The sequence below is a fragment of the Globicephala melas genome, chromosome 1, assembly GCF_963455315.2.
Source record: "Globicephala melas chromosome 1, mGloMel1.2, whole genome shotgun sequence".
Lineage (NCBI taxonomy): Eukaryota > Metazoa > Chordata > Mammalia > Artiodactyla > Delphinidae > Globicephala > Globicephala melas.
In genome coordinates this window covers 16280638-16298710 of record NC_083314.1, presented here as the reverse complement: position 1 = coordinate 16298710, position 18073 = coordinate 16280638, and the positions used below count along the sequence as shown (strand labels likewise).

The following is an 18073-nucleotide window of genomic DNA, read 5'->3' as shown; positions in this document are numbered from 1 at the left end:
CATCTGTTTGAGACAGCAGAACCTGGGGCTGCCTCTCTTCTGAACCTGATTTTACTTTGGTTCTTTTTGATTTTGTGCTTCTTATTCAAGCATTATGCTTAACATGTGTTGTAAACATAATATGTTTAGTTATCTGTCTCTCCCATTTGACTCTGTGGACATGAAAACAGGAATTGTTCCTGTCTGGCTCACCTTACGGAGTGAATGGACAGTATCAGTAATATTTTATTCAAAGACAAGACAGGTTTCAAGTCATTACAAGAAAGTTCTTTTTAAAAACAAGAGCTTTCCAACAATGGCTCATATATGATGAGCCTCCTGTCATGAAAATACAAGCAGAAGTCACATGGGTACCTCTCAGAGGTATTATAGAATGAGGTTAAATGAACTCTAAATTCCCTTCTAACACTATGAATCAAATCCTAGCAAGTTGTCAATTCCAAATGGAGTGTCTAGGGGAAAATTAACAATTACTAAGCACCTGCTATAGACAGAGGTAGTTCTAGCCATTGAGGATAGAGCTATGGATAAGGCAGAAAGGTCCCTGTCACCATGCAGCTTAGATTCTAGTGAGGGAGATAGATAATAAAAAAGTTTTAAAAAACAACAAAGTAAGTTAATTTTAGAAGGTGATTAACACCATGGGGGAAAAAATAGGCTAATGTACAGAGTGGGGTTGGCTCCAGATAACATTAGTTGAACAAGCTAACAAGGAAACATTTTATGTGTCATAGAATCTGTTTATATTTTAGTAGCATTTCTATAAAAACAAATATCCAGGACATATTTAGTACTGGCCCTTCAAAAATTAACATTATCTCTGAAAACCCTGGTTCTGCGAAGTACGTGGGTACCAAAGAGGGGAGACACACACCCTGATCTGGGGAACTTGCAACCATTTGGGAAAGACAATTCTGTCATTAGTGAATAGTTAAATAGGGTTGTTGATAGCAAATGAGAAGCATAGAGAGTATATATTACAGGATATAATCAAACGGAAAAAATAATGTGGTCAGCAGCAATCAGGAAAGATGTGGAAATTAAGAGAGCTCTAAAAATATATAATTTTATAGTAAAATCATCAGAAAACCAAATGCTCAGATTATGATTAACATGATAATGGAGTGCCTATTACGGGCCCACACATTTGATCTGTTACAAATTTCTGACATGCTTCTGCATGTAAAATATATCATTGTAAGCTCAGGGCCCATTAATGTGTGCAAATGTTCATATAACAGATGGCATCTCACTGTATAAACATTATCAATGCAGATATTAGCAGCTAAAACGTTGTCTATTTCATGTACCTACTTCTATAACATGGACCCCAAGGATTGCTTAATTGTAAAGGTTCTCGTCTCTTTCTTTCTTTTTCTTTTTTTTGTCCAAAGAAAAGAATTTTCAAAGCCTTCACACATAATGTGACTGTGTGTGTTGTAATAATTTATCTTGCTGTTTTCTCTCAAGCATGGATAGATGCGTATTGGAATTTTAAGTTCTCTTTTAGGCGAATATTACTGATACTGGAGGAAAAAAAAGAAAAGCACTTTTGCATTCATTCATTACTTATTTATTCATTTAAAAAAATCATTGAAATCCTACCATGTGACAGGCACTGAGAAATCAAAAGCCAGAAAAAAAATTGATATCATCCTTTTTCTCAGAGCTATGAAAACAGCAGAGAGTTCATAGCATGGGGAGACAGGGTGTGATGAGGGCAGAACACGGGCTTCCCATTCAAAGAGCCCTGAAAAAATTTAAGTATTTTTACGGGGGAAATGAACACCAACGTTCATTAGTGGATACATAGAGTTGTTTTTATTCTAAAATGCTTTGAAATTTCTTTGCATTCCTTATTCACAAGTCTCTGTTAAGAAAGATATCCTATCTTCAAAGCACTTGGAGAGAGAGTTTTCATACATAATGTAACTGCATCAATAACTATTTAATGTAAGAATAAGTATCTCAAAGGGGGAAAAAAAACACTATGGCTTCTGTTATTTAGCATTCCTAAAATTACCTGGACTTTACAGAGCAATGTCTATGTAAATGGTAAAATTGATTCTTACTTTTAAAACACTCAAGATTCTCATCAATTTGTGGGAATATCAACCTTTCACGGATAAATTAATAGAAGTGTTTTTACGTCTTTGATTACAGTGGTACAGGAGAATGCCTCCCATTCACACTGCTGAGTGTTCCTGAGTATTCGAAAAGTTCTCCTGAAAGTTTACTCAACAGATTCACAATAAACAATGAATTCAATCTCCTGCATGATATAAAGGGCATCAATGAGGAAGACCAATAACCAAGCCAGTATGACCACCCACCCCATACATTAATTCAATTTAAAGCTGTGGAGAAATGAGGAAGAAACAGATGTTGATCTTAGGATACTATCGCTTATCTGCCACTACAGAAGGATTTATGAAATGCTACAACGACGGAATCTTTTCGGAGATCAGTGGCATTCTCTGTTCTGAGTGTCACACAGCCTCTTAGATGAAGACATCAAAGAGCCACACCAGAAACAACCAGTGCAGTCCTAATACTTTGCCTACATACGCTGAGCAAAATGGAGATTGGAGGCAATTAATTGGAGGCAATTACCAAGATATGTTTTTTCTTTTTAACTATGAACATTTTTCACACTGTTTGGTTAAATCTTTTAGGAACATAAATCATGCAAAAGCTTTCCTCTCTGGCTACTTCATGTCACTTTGAATACGCACCAGAAGATGCCAATTCTGTATTAATTTCTAGTTTTGTATTTTGATGTTTAAGGGTAAAAAAAAACCAAAGCTTGTTATTCGGGTTTAGCAATACATTTAAAAATTATTTGAAGGACATGTTAAAATTATAAGATAAAATAACTTAGAAAAATCTACTTTATGAAACATTAATATTACTAGTTTTATTTTTAGCTGTTATTGTAATTTACTTACTGCAAAATTTAAGCAGGATTAATTTTGTATAACAAACATATTACATTGTAATAGGTTGTTAGTCTTAGAACATAGTTTGCTGTACCAATTTTGTGATTCTTTTGGATAATTTTAATAAAAATAGTATTATGGGCTAGGAGTATATTATCAATAGTTTTGTTCTATGAATTTTATTTTTTAATAGTTCTTTATTGGAGTATAATTGCTTCACAATACTGTTAGTTTCTGCTGTACAACAAAGTGAATCAGCTATACATATACATATATCACCATATCCCCTCCCTCTTGAGCCTCCCTCACACCCTCCCTATCCCACCCCTCTAGGTCATCCCAGAACACCAAGCTGATCTCCCTGTGCTATGCAGCTGCTTCCCACTAGCTATCTATTTTACGTTTGGTAGTGTATATATGTCAATTCCACTCTCTCACTTCGTCCCACCTTACCCTTCCCCCTGCCCATATCCTGTCCATTCTCTAGTAGGTCTGCGTCTTTATTCCCGTCTTCATGACCATTTTTTTTTTTAAGATTCCATATGTATGTGTTAGCATACAGTATTTGTTTTTCTCTTTCTTACTTACTTCATTCTGTATGACAGACTCTAGGTCCATCCACCTCACTACAAATAACTCAATTTTGTTTCTTTTTATGGCTAATATTCCATTGTATATATGTGCCACATCTTCTTTATACATTCATCTGCCGATGGACATTTAGGTTGGTTCCGTGTCCTGGCTATTGTAAATAAAGATTATCTTTCAATTGAACGTTTAAAGTTTTTTTGTTGCCATTCTTGCTCTTTGTTAAAAATAACTTTAAATTTCTTTGTGAATTTTTAATTTGTTTATTGGGAAGATTTAGGGAAGGTTCATTTTGATGCAAAAAATGTAACATAAAACTAACTTTCTATGAATTAATTTAATAAGTCAAACTATTTCTAAGCGAATATTTATTATTATTTAAAAAAATAACTGCCTACCAATATTTTCACTCTATTGAAAATACATCTTTAACACAAGCAATATTTAGGAAATGTAAATATAAGAGAGGATTCATTAGGAGGAGGCAAAAATGTTATGAAAATGTCTAAAATATAGAAAAAATAAAAGAATTTCTTATAATTTTTAGTGGAGTTTGATTGTGTAAAAGCCAGGAGGTGCTTTACAACAGCCCCCTTTTTTTCTGATACTCCTCTGTCTCACCACCAGATGTCAGACTCTCACTGTAAATTTAAATTCCTTCATTGCACAGTAGACAGCGTTATCTTTTTATCTGTAAATGTTCACTATTCCAAAATCACTTCTCTTTTCAAGTCCAGCACACGACTTAAAAACTTGCCTTTGAAAATGAATTCGTAGACATTGATTTTAGCTGTTTCAGGCATACCTTTACAGTTTCTATGTAAGTATCCTCTTTCAGTTCACTCTTGTGAGTTTTGTATTCATTTTGAGATACAGTTTATGTTTATACATGTACATCAATAATAGATGTCTTAGTCTTAAAATAAAAAATGATACACATATATGCCAGAACAATAGGAATATATTTGAAACAAATACAGAAAAATGAAAAATTAAGATTATTAAAATAGTTTATTTTTGATAAAAATTGTGGTGGGAAAATACTATTTAAGTATTATATTTTTATTATTACATAGGTGTTATTTTCTCACAAATATCTACATGTATGCCAAAATTCCTCATTTTCTCATTAGAGAAATAAGCACAATTAGATTTAGCATATTTAATTTAATTTTAACTGGCAAAAATTAAGCAGAGTACTATATTTTTATTTGTATATACTATGGCCCAAATAAATAAAAGTTCTTAAAATATACATTTATCCTTTCACTGAGTTATAAAGTGTTGTGAATATTGAATTAATTTCTTGTAAGACTTTATTCCATGCTTTTAAAGAATCATGCTTTTAATTTCTGTGTATAATGCCTGAAATGCTTAAATAGAAATATAAGGAACAATATGTAAATATAATCAAAGAACACTGATGTTACAGCTTTATGTATATTAAGAATCACGTTTAATATTTACTGGTTTAATTCATTTCTGATTCTGTGTGATGCAGAACCTAGCTAATTTCAAGAAGTGTGTAACTGGGACAGGATAAACCAGGAGAAAACATTTCTTGTTCTGATGATTCATAACATTTTTTTTAAAAAGCACATAAACCCTATCCTATCATAAGCATAAGCATTCAAGTACGGTAGTAAATTGGTAAGCACACATAAATATGCCGCTGTAGTTTATGCTTCCGACTTGCCATTTACAATAGTAAATTGTGTAGTTACTAAACAACTAGTTACAGGGAATTAACAGAAGACAGTTATCTGAAAGGAAAGGAGAAGAAAGAAAAGAACCATCTAGGACATGCACGAGGGAACTATCTTATGTAAACCCAATCTCCCTACCCTGTTAGACTCTGTATCAGAAAAGAGGGTTTTTCTCTGTCTTCAGTCCTTTTAAAACTTTACATTCTATTGTTCTTCCCAGTTGAAAAATACCAAATTCTAAGAATTACTAAAACTGACGAGCAGTCTTGATTTCTTTTAAGACAATCCTTGATTTTTTTTTATTTTTAAAGTTTGATTAAAATAAAAATATAAAAAACTACCTTATTATTTTCCATTGCTAACATAGTTATTTCTCAATCACAAATGTATTGCCATTTCCTGAAATACGATTTGGGGATTTTTTTTTAACATAAACTAGACATATTTATCATGGATTTTTACCTTTAGTGGTGTTTCTAGATGCCTCCTCATTTTTATAAAGCCTCATTCATCTGACTTCTTTTAATGAATATGCATATATTCCTTAGTAAGTGAATACAACTTTTGCTTTCACTTGTTAGTAAGAGCTTAATCCTCATTATTGAGACAACGCTGATACCTTGAATACTTGTCAAAGATTCATTTTATAATCCTGAGGTTGATTTACACAGGGGTTCTGCTTACAATAATTGATTCATTCCATACTTAAAACCCACTGATCTCATTACAATTATGGGAAGGCATTTTAGCTGTTGCAATTTAGACTTACATCAAAGAAAAAAGAAAAAGAAAAAAAGGAAGAGGCACCCTCTACCCGCTTCTGGATTTCTGCAGCACATGAAAGAATTAGGTCATATCATGTATAGAAATAAAACCCCAGTACTGACCTTTCCAGACTGAAAAGGTTGCCCTGGAAATATAAAATAATGAAACATATTTCATTTGAGCAATATTTGCAGAGTTGAGAATGAAAATATTGTCAACTTTATTATCCTCATGTACCTATTTTTCCATTAAGAATTCGACAGTATTAAAGTGACTAAAACACAGTTTTAAACTGAATTTTAACATTTAAGTCAGTGTCTCTACAGAGAAGCTATCAGTTCTAAGAACCCAAAATATGAAATATAGCATTTTAAATGTATTTGGTGAATATTATGGACATGCTGGCTTCTCTTTAAAGGTGTATACCAGATTTCTTTATTCCAAATACTATTCTATTAAAAACAAATAAAGATATATTTTTAAACCAATCGATCAGGTTAACGATGCATCAAAACACTTTCCACTTTTTGGAGGCTTTGCTAAAAACGCAGTAGGTCTTAAAGAGCAAATGGAGAGAGCTTCTTTTATATCTTAATATTTGGAATATTTAAGAAGATAGAGACTTATTGGTGAAGGAAGTACTAGTTATTAAAGGCAAACTGAAGCAGGATTTCTATTTCATAAATCATTTAAAGGCAGTTAAAGAAAAAAAGGGAGTGTTGTACATCTTTTCTAGCTTTGTTCATTTCATTGAACTTTCATTATTGTTGCAAAGAGAAGAAAACAATAGCTGTGGTTTATTAAGACTGTAATTTTATTCACAGCAGAAAACATGTTTCATAAAGTGAAAGGGATATTTTACCAAAAGCATTTGCAAGCACTTAGGAAGAGCTTCATGAAATAAATACAACAAAAATTCGGTTCAGTGTACTTAAAGTTTATTGCTTATGAAACATACTCTTTAAGCTAATATAATCGTTTCTATGAATTACCACCTCTAGCAACGGGAGGGCATTTCTCTGGTGGGGGTAAAAAGAAACTTTGAGTTTTCCTGTCAACTGTGAACATTCTTGATTTGGCTGATGGGAATCTTGATCTCCCAATCCTAATATCGTCAAGTGCAGGGGAAATCTAATTCATTAACTTTTCCAAACGTTTTTAAAAGTTTCCTTTCATCAGGGACCATTTTGACCTTCTTTATCCATACCACTCTAGAGACCAGAAATACAAATGACAATAATTGACATCCATTAGTTAGTAGCTCAGAAGCCCACTCTGTATGACTGTACCCTCTAAAGGCAAATTATCTTTGTACAAAAAAATCCATATTTTAAATGAACTGTTAAACACATCATACCATGATTCTAAGATCAGTATAATATGGTTTTAAGATGTTTTAATATTAAAAATGTGAGACATAAAATATTTCCTAAATTTTGTTTATAGCAAATGTATTTTTAAATATCCTGAGACAATTTACTTGTCTCTCTTCTCTCGTGTATGTGTTTAAGTCAGATATTAAGTCAAGTCCTAATAAATGGCCGATTTTCAGAACAAAGGATAATTGTTTTTCTTCCAGTTACTTTAAAATTATAGGAGAAATAAGTCTACTTACTTAAATCTGTATTTACATAAACAATAATGAATTAAATTTACCTATGTGCTTTTTTACTGAATAATTCTTTAATAATTAGAATATAACATGCATTTTAAATAATTCAGTGGACAATATCAGAGGCATTTATCAAGAATTTTCAGTCCTTATTCAAAACTCTCTTAAATGATTATTTTATTTCCAATATTAAATAAAAAGGTTTACAGTTCATCTGTTACAAAATCATCATATTATAAGCCAAATAATGTGATACATAGAATTGATGGAAACAAAAGGGAATTTTTGTGGTTCAGATTTAGAATGTATTGAAATTTGGAAGAGACAGTAAACAAATAATTTAAAGCTTTTTAAAGATTAAGACTGACAAAGATGATTTTCAAGGCTATCTATGTTTTTTGTGTTGTTATTGAATTTTCTAGACTTCAAATTTACATTTTTCTTCACAAAGCTATATTATGTTCACCAAAGGGGAGGGATACATAAATTGGATTTTTTTGGACCTTTAAAGGAGAAATTAATATAAGTGATTACTGTTACTTTCCTTAGACAACTGTAAATAACTTCATTAAGGTGAGAGAAATTAATCTCAACACTTTAAGTTTTTAAAATAAAAATGTTAGAATAATCTAGAAGATCAATTTTGAATGACAATATTAGTAAGAATAACTATAAAAATCTATCCATTATTTTAGAATTGAATCAGTAAAAGGTGACTATTATGGTGAGATAAATATTCTTAAAAGCTATCGAATTTTCCATCAGCTACGCCTGTCCATTTTGTCTCATATAGTGTTTAGATTTCATATACTCTAATATGTATTTCACTGAAATTATAAAACATACAACATTGTCCTTAAATATATAACATACTAGTTAAGTAAACATTTCAAAGTGCACTTAAAATGCCTCTAGAAAACATAATAGAAGAGATTTAAAAATAAATCTTGAAAGACTGCATTACCATAAGCTTTTCATTGACTAAAATATTTACTCATTACACATGTTTATTTTCCATATTTTGTTGAAATAGAAGACATCTAGACGTGGACTTTTCTTACTCTTGGAGAAAAGATTTCCCCCTTTTCAAGAATAACTAATATCTTGAAATCACTCTCTTCACTTCTATAACTGCAGCCATTAATAAACATTTGTGTGGCAATATCACCAAGCAGCACCTAAAGTCAATTCATACTTTACAAATTCTGGATTATGGTCTCAATTTGCACTACACCTCCTCTTTCCACTCGGTTATACTTCTCCCACTTCTCTTTTTAAATTTCTTAATCACACCAAGAGCCACAGTGGTTATGATGACAAACACTGGGTACAGAAACATTTTCTACGGCCAATTTATAAGTATATTCATTTATTTGTGGTGCTTTTTCAGGTCACTCTACATTTGCTCCTTGTTTAGGGCACTTACATAACTCCCCTCCTCTCTCGGTTAGCTTTGGATTTCATCACAGACCCTCTCCCAAATCGAACATTAAGCCCCTTGTAGGAATATACCCAAATCTCATCCTGTAGGTGGGTACATTAATTTTAACTTAAAAATTCGGTTGCTTCTGAGGGCTGGCTTTATGATTGGACGTCTTCAAAATTTCTTTGCATTGGGAACCTGAGTAGTCTTACTTTTTCTTTTTTACTCTTCATCATAATGCCAAATAAAGTGGGACTGAATATTTTTGATAACTTAAGTCCAAACAAGGCTTCCTGTTCTAAAGCCCATTTCCTGAATAGAATCTTCAAGAAAAAAATAATATGCTGATAGTAACCCCTAAAGACGCTTAAAATTTTTTTCTCATTTGCATAGTAAGATTTAATTTCCATCCCTTAAATATGACGAATTGCTGAGATTTTCTCCAGTTAATGCTTTTAACAGCTCCCAATAAACTTCATTAATCAGGCGAGCTCGAGGCCCAATGTGTAGCTGGAAGCAGCTAATTTGCTTGATGAGACCCCGACTTTAGTGAATAAACAGGTGGATAATCTGAGGGCTTTATGGCCTTAATTACAGTCTAATCAGTTCAGCGGTTGGCGGGCAAAAAAGACAGAAAAAAGGGGGGTAGCTCAAAGCCACTTTTCCTAAAATAGATTTGCACCCTTTTTAAAGACACCTCAATTACTGACTTCAATTTACCTCCCAGTCTGTTTCCTCTTTTCTCCTTCTCACTTCCCCCACCCTCCCACTTTTTCTTTCTTTCTACTCGGCTTCTTTCCTTCCCCCTGACTTCTGTTTGCCTCCTGCGTCTTTTCCGTTGTCTTGTTGGAACCCACCGCTTCCCCCGTCTCTGGCTCCGCACCTCCGCGGACGCTGGATTCTCCTTTTCCTCGGGCAGTGGGGTCACTTCGCTCCCCCTCTCCTCGGCTTCTCCCTCTTTCCTCCCCTCCTTTCCCGCCCTCTCCTCTCCTCACCCCCCTCCCCTCCCCCTCCCCCCCGCTCCACGCCGAACAGCCTCCCTGTCACCAGTGGGCCGCCTGACAAATCACTTCAAGGGCAGTCGAACTTTGAAGGACAAAACAAAGCTTCAGCATATGGTCCAATCCCCAGATGTTTGTCTTGCTTCCTCCCTCGCTCCCCACCTCCCCCTGCTCGGGCTTCGTTCGGAAGCCCTGCTCGCGGCCGCCTTCTCCGCGCGCCCCGCGCCGCCTCTCCACCTCCAAGTTCAGCGCCGGCTGAGAAGTATCTTAATCTTCCTTTACGTCTTTTGTTTCCCCGGCCTCCCTTTCTAGCTGATTCGTGGGAGGAAGGCGAGATTTCTGTGAGCCTAGTGATTTCTGTTGAACTCTGCAATTAGCGTGAGGCTCCTGGTCAGTTACAATACAAGGGGTGCTGAGGAGGGACCCCGGGAGGCTGTCGGAGGTGGCGGACGCCACGCGGGGAGAGGATGCGGTGGGACAGTGGAGGGACCCGGGCCGGGCGCCGTCCCAAGACGCCTTCGCCTTCCGTGTCCCGGTGGGGGCGCGGCCTGGGGGACCTCCCGGGGTCCCCGCTTCGCCGAGAACGGGGAGCCCCCGGAAGGAGGGGTGGGTGCGCGTCCGAGCGGCGGCGGCAAGACCTCTTTCCCCCCACTCCCCCATCCCGCGGCGCCCTGGCCTCTGCAGGCCCCAGTAGCGGGAGAAGCGAACTTTCCCCTCGCCGCAAACCAACTCCCGCAGCGAAGCTGGCGGGGGTTTGGGGTGGGGTGATGGAGGAGACACCCCTAGTTGGGGCGCACGGAAGCTGGCGCGCTTTGGGCAGCGGGGGAGGGGCCCCGGCCGCCGAGCGCGCGGAGGACCTGGGCTCGGCCCGGGCCCCCTGCCGGAGAAAGTGCGCGAAGGGATGGGGAGGAAGGAGCCACCCGCCGCCGGAACCAGCGGGGCTCGAGGGGGAGCGGCCCCAACACTCTAGGCGGTTCCCCGAGCCCCACCGGCTCGTTGATCAGCGCGCATTTCTTCCCCATTTCGGACCCGCCAGACCTCCCACCCTGTTTCATCGGTTTGGCGAGGACCCGTGGCTGACGAAAAAGGCTTCGGGTCTAGAGAGTCGCGCACATCTGGCCACTACAGCTCTGGGGCGAAGGAATTGGGTTTCACTGAGCCAAAGTGCCACGCAGTTTACTTTATTCCACCCCCGTCAACCACTACGCCCTTTGCAGTGATCCATCCGATCCGCAGACACCCAGAGAAAGTCAGGTTCCCCCCCCCCTTTTCTTAATCTGCTGCCCCGATCTATTTATGGCCACACAACTTCGCTGGCTTTGGGTCAACAAAGGCGTGGAGAGCGGTGAAAAAGATTCTCCGCAGTGGAAACAATGAAATAAACGGGACGCGTGTGTTTGCCTGTACATTATCCAGTAAAATCCGATTGTCCTAGAACAAGCCAGCCCTGTCAACACTGCGGTCATTTCATTTCTCTGTAATTGTATTTGCCTCTATTTAAGGAAGGTGGAAGGTAATAATACTGAATAAGAAAAATAAAAGGGCACCCGGCAAACCGTCTACTCTCTGACACAAATATTTTTAGAAGTCTTAGCTTGTGGCGAGGTCCTGTAGCACAGAGCATGGCGATTCAGGCAAAAATGTGAATTCTAACCCGAGAAACTGAGTTTACATACCCAGATTTGTTGTGTTTATTGTTACTGTTTTCCCTCCTCTTTGGTGGGGAGAGTTTTCAACGTGTAGTGAGTTTTTCACTGTTTATTCCCTGCCCTCCAGGATTTTTAAAAATAGGTAATAGTATTATTTTAACAAAAGTATCCATTTAGTCATTTCAGAAGCTCAAACTCGAATTATGTGAGCAACGTACACAATAAAATATATTATCAATCTTTTATTCTATAACAGAAAAACACATGTGGTTCTACACTGAAGGATCAACTCAAATAAAATATTGAATGCTGTAAAAGAGGCACTTTAACATTTGTTTTTTCCACAAATATTTTCAATAAATGGCTGAATTAGCAGGAAATTATTCAAACTGTATATACTTTAATTTCAATTTCTTAACAGATGATAGCACTCAAACCATTTAAATAACTGGACTGTGACATTACATCGGAGGTTTCCAAAAAAGTGCAGGAAGAGTTTAAAAGACGAAAGAAGAATTTTTTCCCTGCTATCCTGAACTAAGTTAGATTATACAGTCTTTCTGGACTATAGGTGAGGCTTGACTTTTTGTTCTTTTTCTTTTATGTGGTCATAAAGGAACACATGTCTGTTCTGCAACTGGGTGAGTGAGACATCTCCAAAAGCATGGCTCTCATCAGCAGCCTCTGCTTATCTAAACTAAATTGCAGCTTAATAATATTGCATCCTGGGCTGCTCTGATGCTCTCCTACACCTGAGCAGACCAGGGCATTTTGCTGCCTAATTTCTCTTTTGTGTTACATCTTCATAATCAAAGTGCATTATTCTTTTCTCAGAATACAATGGGAATCCCTCCTTCCCCACCCCCAAGTTCTGAAAATTCTCAAACTGGCCCTGGAGAAATACAAATGCACAAAGCGACAGGCGAAGCAGGCCCTGTGTTCAGCACTCAATCATTTCCTGTCACAGGTGCAACCACTATGCGTTATCCTGCAATGATTGATAGAGTGGGTTTGTGCAGACTGGGGGAGCTGGGGAGACTCAGATGGGGTCCTGTCATTTGGGCTCCATTTCATACTACCTGTAGGGAAAAGGAAATTCTTTGCAGGGATTGGCTGTTTAGGGAGTTTTAAATTTTAGTTTCTTGTGTATAATAGAAAGGTCATATTTTCTAAAAGTTATAGCTTGAAGCCTTATTTTAGCATAAACTTTATGCTGGGGAAAGGTGAAACAAAACAAAACAGCTAATCATAACACCATAGACTTCATTTAAAGTTGACATGTTATCGAGTATAGCACCTAATTCCCCCCTAATTATGCTAAGTATGTAAAGTTATTTTTTGCAAATAGAAAAAAATTCAAAATGTGTTTGTTTTATAACCCCAATGGCTTAAGTACACAACCACCTAATACTGAGCTTAATGTCTATACAATAAGGTTAAAAAGTGTACTTATCATGAATCACTTTACTAGATAATGAATTGTGTTATTGTATGCCATTCAATAATACACTAAATATAGAGAATATAAGGTAAAGCAGAAATTTTTAGCATTATAGACTCTGGCTGTACTTCATTTTAGCTGGGGACCAGGTTTTTGAGTTTGCTTTTGCTATGATCAGTCAAGATCTTAACTAATGAATGTAAGATAAACGTTGACAACCATCTCACCAGTGCTATGTAAAACTGTAAAATCCTCTAGGTCCTTCAATTCTTTTCGAAATGGCTAAAGGCAAAATGATTTGCGTAAAGAGGTCTCAGATTTTAAAATGTAAAACTTCTTTCATTGGGATTATTAAGTGGCTTTCAGTGATATCCACAGATGTTCATGCACCCACTGCAATGCTTTAATATTTTTTCCTGTGCTTTTTACATACAGCCTGATAGACTGATTAAACTGAGAGAACAGGAGTGGGAAATAAAACAGCCTTTAAAATGTTTCCACTTTTTTTGACACCAGAGTATTCTTTTACATCAAAACATCTGAATTTTATAATTGTAGCAAACAACATTAAATTTCTTCTAAAATTTGCCAACTAAATTATGTTACCAACCATCAATTTATGCTTTGTGAATTTTTCTTAAACTGGCAAATGATATATATAAATCCATATTATATATATAAACATTTTAGCTGATAAATACCTTTCTAGAAAACATTTTTGTTTACTTCCTATTATAGCAACCATCTGGTATAATACAACAGTTTAAAAATCTGATGGCCCGAATAATCAATCCTTTGGGGAAGATGTTTATAGAAGAATATTTATGAAGCTAGATTGATAAAAGGTAATTTATATTGCCATTTTCTCTTTTTTATAAGAACTGGGATGAAAAGGAGCATAAAATCTTAAATGTTTTCTAGTAAATTTACAATGACTAGAAAATTAATGGATATTATTAAATGAGCACAATGCTGTATTTGTGGATATATCACATGTAAATACAAACAATGTCAACCACTCTCTTTAAAAAAAGTTTTACATTAGTTTCATTTGGAGCAATGTTAAAAAACAACTCCCCCAAGACTTTAAGTATTTTTTGGATGACCTTTAAATATTGTAGCTATTAGAACAGTCCATTTTAAGATGCTAAGATACAAAGAAACACGTTTAAAATGTACACTAATTTATTTTACAATTAGCATTAGGCTGTATATTAGATTCATAGTTGATTCTGCCCGTTTTATTTTATGTTAACCATCATGCAAGACCAGTAGTTATAAAGTGTTCATGATACAGAATGCTCCTTTAGCATGTCATTTATTATTATAAGGTGAAAAGTGTCCTCTTCCTTATGTTACAATATCACTGTATTAAGGTTCTTATTCCAAAAGAAATAATTTTTATGTACACATGGAGAGAAACCTACCGTTTTCTTGAATTACCAGTGAGTTTCGGTTTTGTACTGAATTATGTTTATGACTTACAAAAAAAATGGATGCAGATTGAAAGATGATTATGGTTAAATGAAACAGAAACTTTGTGAGAGGGTGAAAGAAACTTTGATTGGCATTAGGTCTGAGTAGGTGTTTGTCCTTTTTACACTGGTTTTTGGACAATGTTATTCAAGGATAGACACAGACACCCAAATTGACTGCTAAACCAAAATGAGACACCACACAAGGGGCAAGTTAACCTCCTTTTGCCTTTTACACTCAAAAACAGACCAGAAGCTGCCAATGTGGCCACTAGGTGAGTTAGCCAAAGAGCCAGAGGCTATAGCATGGGAATGTTTTCATGGTCTCTGCAGCTGCTTGGGGTGAGACCATCTCAGAAAGAAAAGATGTGGAGAGGGTTTACTTCTAAATGATAGGGGATATTGTTCAGTGAATAAAAACATCTATAGATTTATTTCTCTCTAAACACATACACACACAGAGGCATTCTCCAAAGAATAACACTGTAGCATCACATTGGTGAAAGGGAAGGAGAAAAAAGAATACAAAAAAATATAAAAAGCTAGAGCTTAAAAGTGTTTTTGATTAGCATGAACAATGTCATACCATTTTTTTTTGTTTGAAATTTTGCTTCTTGAGGGCTGCAGAACCCCGTTATCAATTTATGGTTGAAAGCTAGAACAGTGCCTTTAAAAATACATCGCAAAGTGAGCTGTTAGGAAGGAAACCATACCACAAGTGAGATCTCAATTGGAAAGCCATAATTCTCACCTTTCTCCATCCTCCAAACCCCCAGTAGATCTCAGTGCAGCCATTTTATGGTTGAGTATCTTATAGCTTTTCATTCTTCATGGCTTCTAAGGCTAGCTTTCTTCTTCCTGTAAGGTATTGTGCACATAGCTTGTTAATGTAACTTTTTGGGGTAGACTGGCATGGTGTTTTATTAGTAGGAGTATTAATAATAATATACACAGAGTATTTCTCAAGTGACAGCAATATAATTCTATACTCTACAGGGAGTACAAAATAGATAGGACTCAAGTGCCTGTGTAAGAAGACAAACATGTAACCAAAGCAGCTTACAGGTATCAATTCAACTCAATGTATGAACTCAGACTATTAGTCTTGTAATTTACTTTTTAGCTAAAAAGTAACTTAGAAAAATTAATAGAGCTACAGTTCTAAATTGTGTAGAGAAACTGAAAAAAACCAAAGGCATGTAGGTGGCAATGTGATTTTCCAATTGCATAATTGCAACCTACTTGCCTCAATAATAACCGAGAATGGCAGAAAAACTGATAAAATGTAAACTTGCAGCTATTCTGAGGCAGATTGCTGTGCAGAGCAGCGCTACTCAAAGTGTGGACTGTGGACCAGCGGTGCCAGCACCATCTCACCTCTCATCACCTGGAGTCCCACTCCAGCCCTACTGGATCCAATTCTTCAAGGGCAGGGCCCAGGAATCGGTACTTTAATGGGCATACAGGTAATTATTATGCATAATAAAGTTTGAAGACTCTATCTTGGAGCATAGCAAGATGTTTTAGTCTTTTTCAGAAATGTATTTTCTGGAAATAGTTTATACCTTAAATATGTTTATATCAGAAGATATTTCCTATACAGGAAATGAGACTAATTAGAAAGTCTTAGACATTCGGAACTTCTGTCTAAATTAAGTTTATAGACACCCTATAGAATTTGCTTAAGTTGAAGTCTTTAAAGTTGAGATAATGTACAAACTTTCCTCTATGTATAACGTATAAACTTTCCTATATATCTAATGCATAAACTTTCCTATATTAGTTTTAATAGCATAAAGCACAAGTGCGTTAAATAGTTAGATCCAAATGGGGTAGCTCTTTGGTTTTTTTTTTTTTTTTTTTTTTTTTTTGCGGTACGCGGGCCTCTCAGTGTTGTGGTCTCTCCCGTTGCGGAGCACAGGCTCCGGATGCGCAGGCTCAGCGGCCATGGCTCACGGGCCCAGCCGCTCCGCGGCATGTGGGATCTTCCCGGACTGGGGCACAAACCCGTGTCCCCTGCATCGGCAGGCGGACTCTCAACCACTGCGCCACCAGGGAAGCCCGGTTGTTTTTAATGATAATATAAGTAGCCCTAAAGGCTCTGACTGACCAGCTGCAGTTTTTGAAGGTCTGTAACAAGCCTGGTTCTCTTGTATTTATCACTTCCCACCCTGGATCACAAAGGAGGTGGGAGACCAGCAGACACAGTGGAGAAAAAAAAAATCGTCTGGACAGTGGTGGTTGTGTGCCAAAAATAACAAGTGACATTTTGGAGAAACACCTTAGCTGATCAATCAAGACTGAGATGCCCATGGGAGAACAGGTAATGTAACTTAGATTTGGCCAATAGATGTTTGCTGAATAGAAGTATGGTGAAAATCTGCTTGGAAGCTCTGAACCACATCTTGTGTCTATAAATCTCCTTCTTGATACAGGGGATGACAGTGACTTCTGTACTGCAGTCCAGTGGAGCACCCCCACCAATGGAGCCAACAAACTGTAAAACATGTGGCCCCATGGCCTAAAGAAAGGATGGGTTAGTCATTGAGGAATTAAACCATGAGCCAGCATTGAGCATCACCTCTGCACCAGCACAGTGCAAGCTGTCAAGAAGAGAAACAGAAGAATCAAAGCAGTCTGTTGGACCCTCCAGAAGCTTTCGACTTTGTGAAAGAGAGGTTGGTTGCTCATTCAAAAAATAGGAAAGCCAAAGCAAGCAATGTGTATTTATCATAAGTGTAAACTGAGTTCCAAGGAGATGGCAGTGTTCTTAGTTGCAAGTAACAGAATCCTTGAGAAACTGGCTGACACTCAAAAGAGAATACTCAATTTACAAAACTGAGTAGTCTCTGGGCTGGCATCAGAAGGGCCTGAGCATCTCAGTGATTCACCAAATGTCTTGTTTATTTCTTCCTCTTCATCTTATCTTCAGCAGTATCAGCTTCATCCTAAGCATAGCTTGCTCACTCCCAAGATGTTTATCAGAAGCTCCTAGACCTACATGCTTGTTTGTGCAGGAAGAAAAGAGAACATCTTTGTCCCAGAATTTTAGCAAAACCTTAATAAATTTTGTATGCCAATTCCTGAACCAAATTTGCCACCAAGGCAATTCGATGCACTAATTAAGTTCCCAGGTCTCCAGTCCCAACTTTAGACCTGAAGTTTGCATCCTTGGAACCATCCTTGGAACCACAATCCTTGCCAAACATTATGTGGGACTTAAGAAGTAGGGAGTGGAAAATGCAGAGGTAGAAAACCAAGATCTAATATAAGGGGTAAATAAAGGCTGGAGTAATCAAAGAGTACTTCTTGTAAGAGGTGGCACAGGCTGGCTCTAGAAAAGCTGGTAAGTGGAGGCAAAAAAGAGAAGCCTCCAAGTAGGGGAAAAGAACAAGCAAGCATAATGTCAGGAATGAGGACAAATAATAAGAGCAATGAATCGGCCCTGACTAAACCAAAGCAATCATGTTGGAG

At 36.9% G+C, this 18073-nt stretch overlaps 1 long non-coding RNA gene across 1 annotated transcript; it reads left to right on the top strand.

Annotated features, from left to right (window-relative positions):
• The first annotated feature begins 4248 nt into the window (after positions 1-4248).
• On the top strand, positions 4249-17185 carry LOC132593498 (uncharacterized). The gene is made up of 5 exons (XR_009559104.1): positions 4249-4347; positions 12105-12254; positions 15897-16065; positions 16784-16922; positions 17035-17185. It is a non-coding gene; the product is annotated as an uncharacterized lncRNA (long non-coding RNA).
• Positions 17186-18073: the final 888 nt, after the last annotated feature.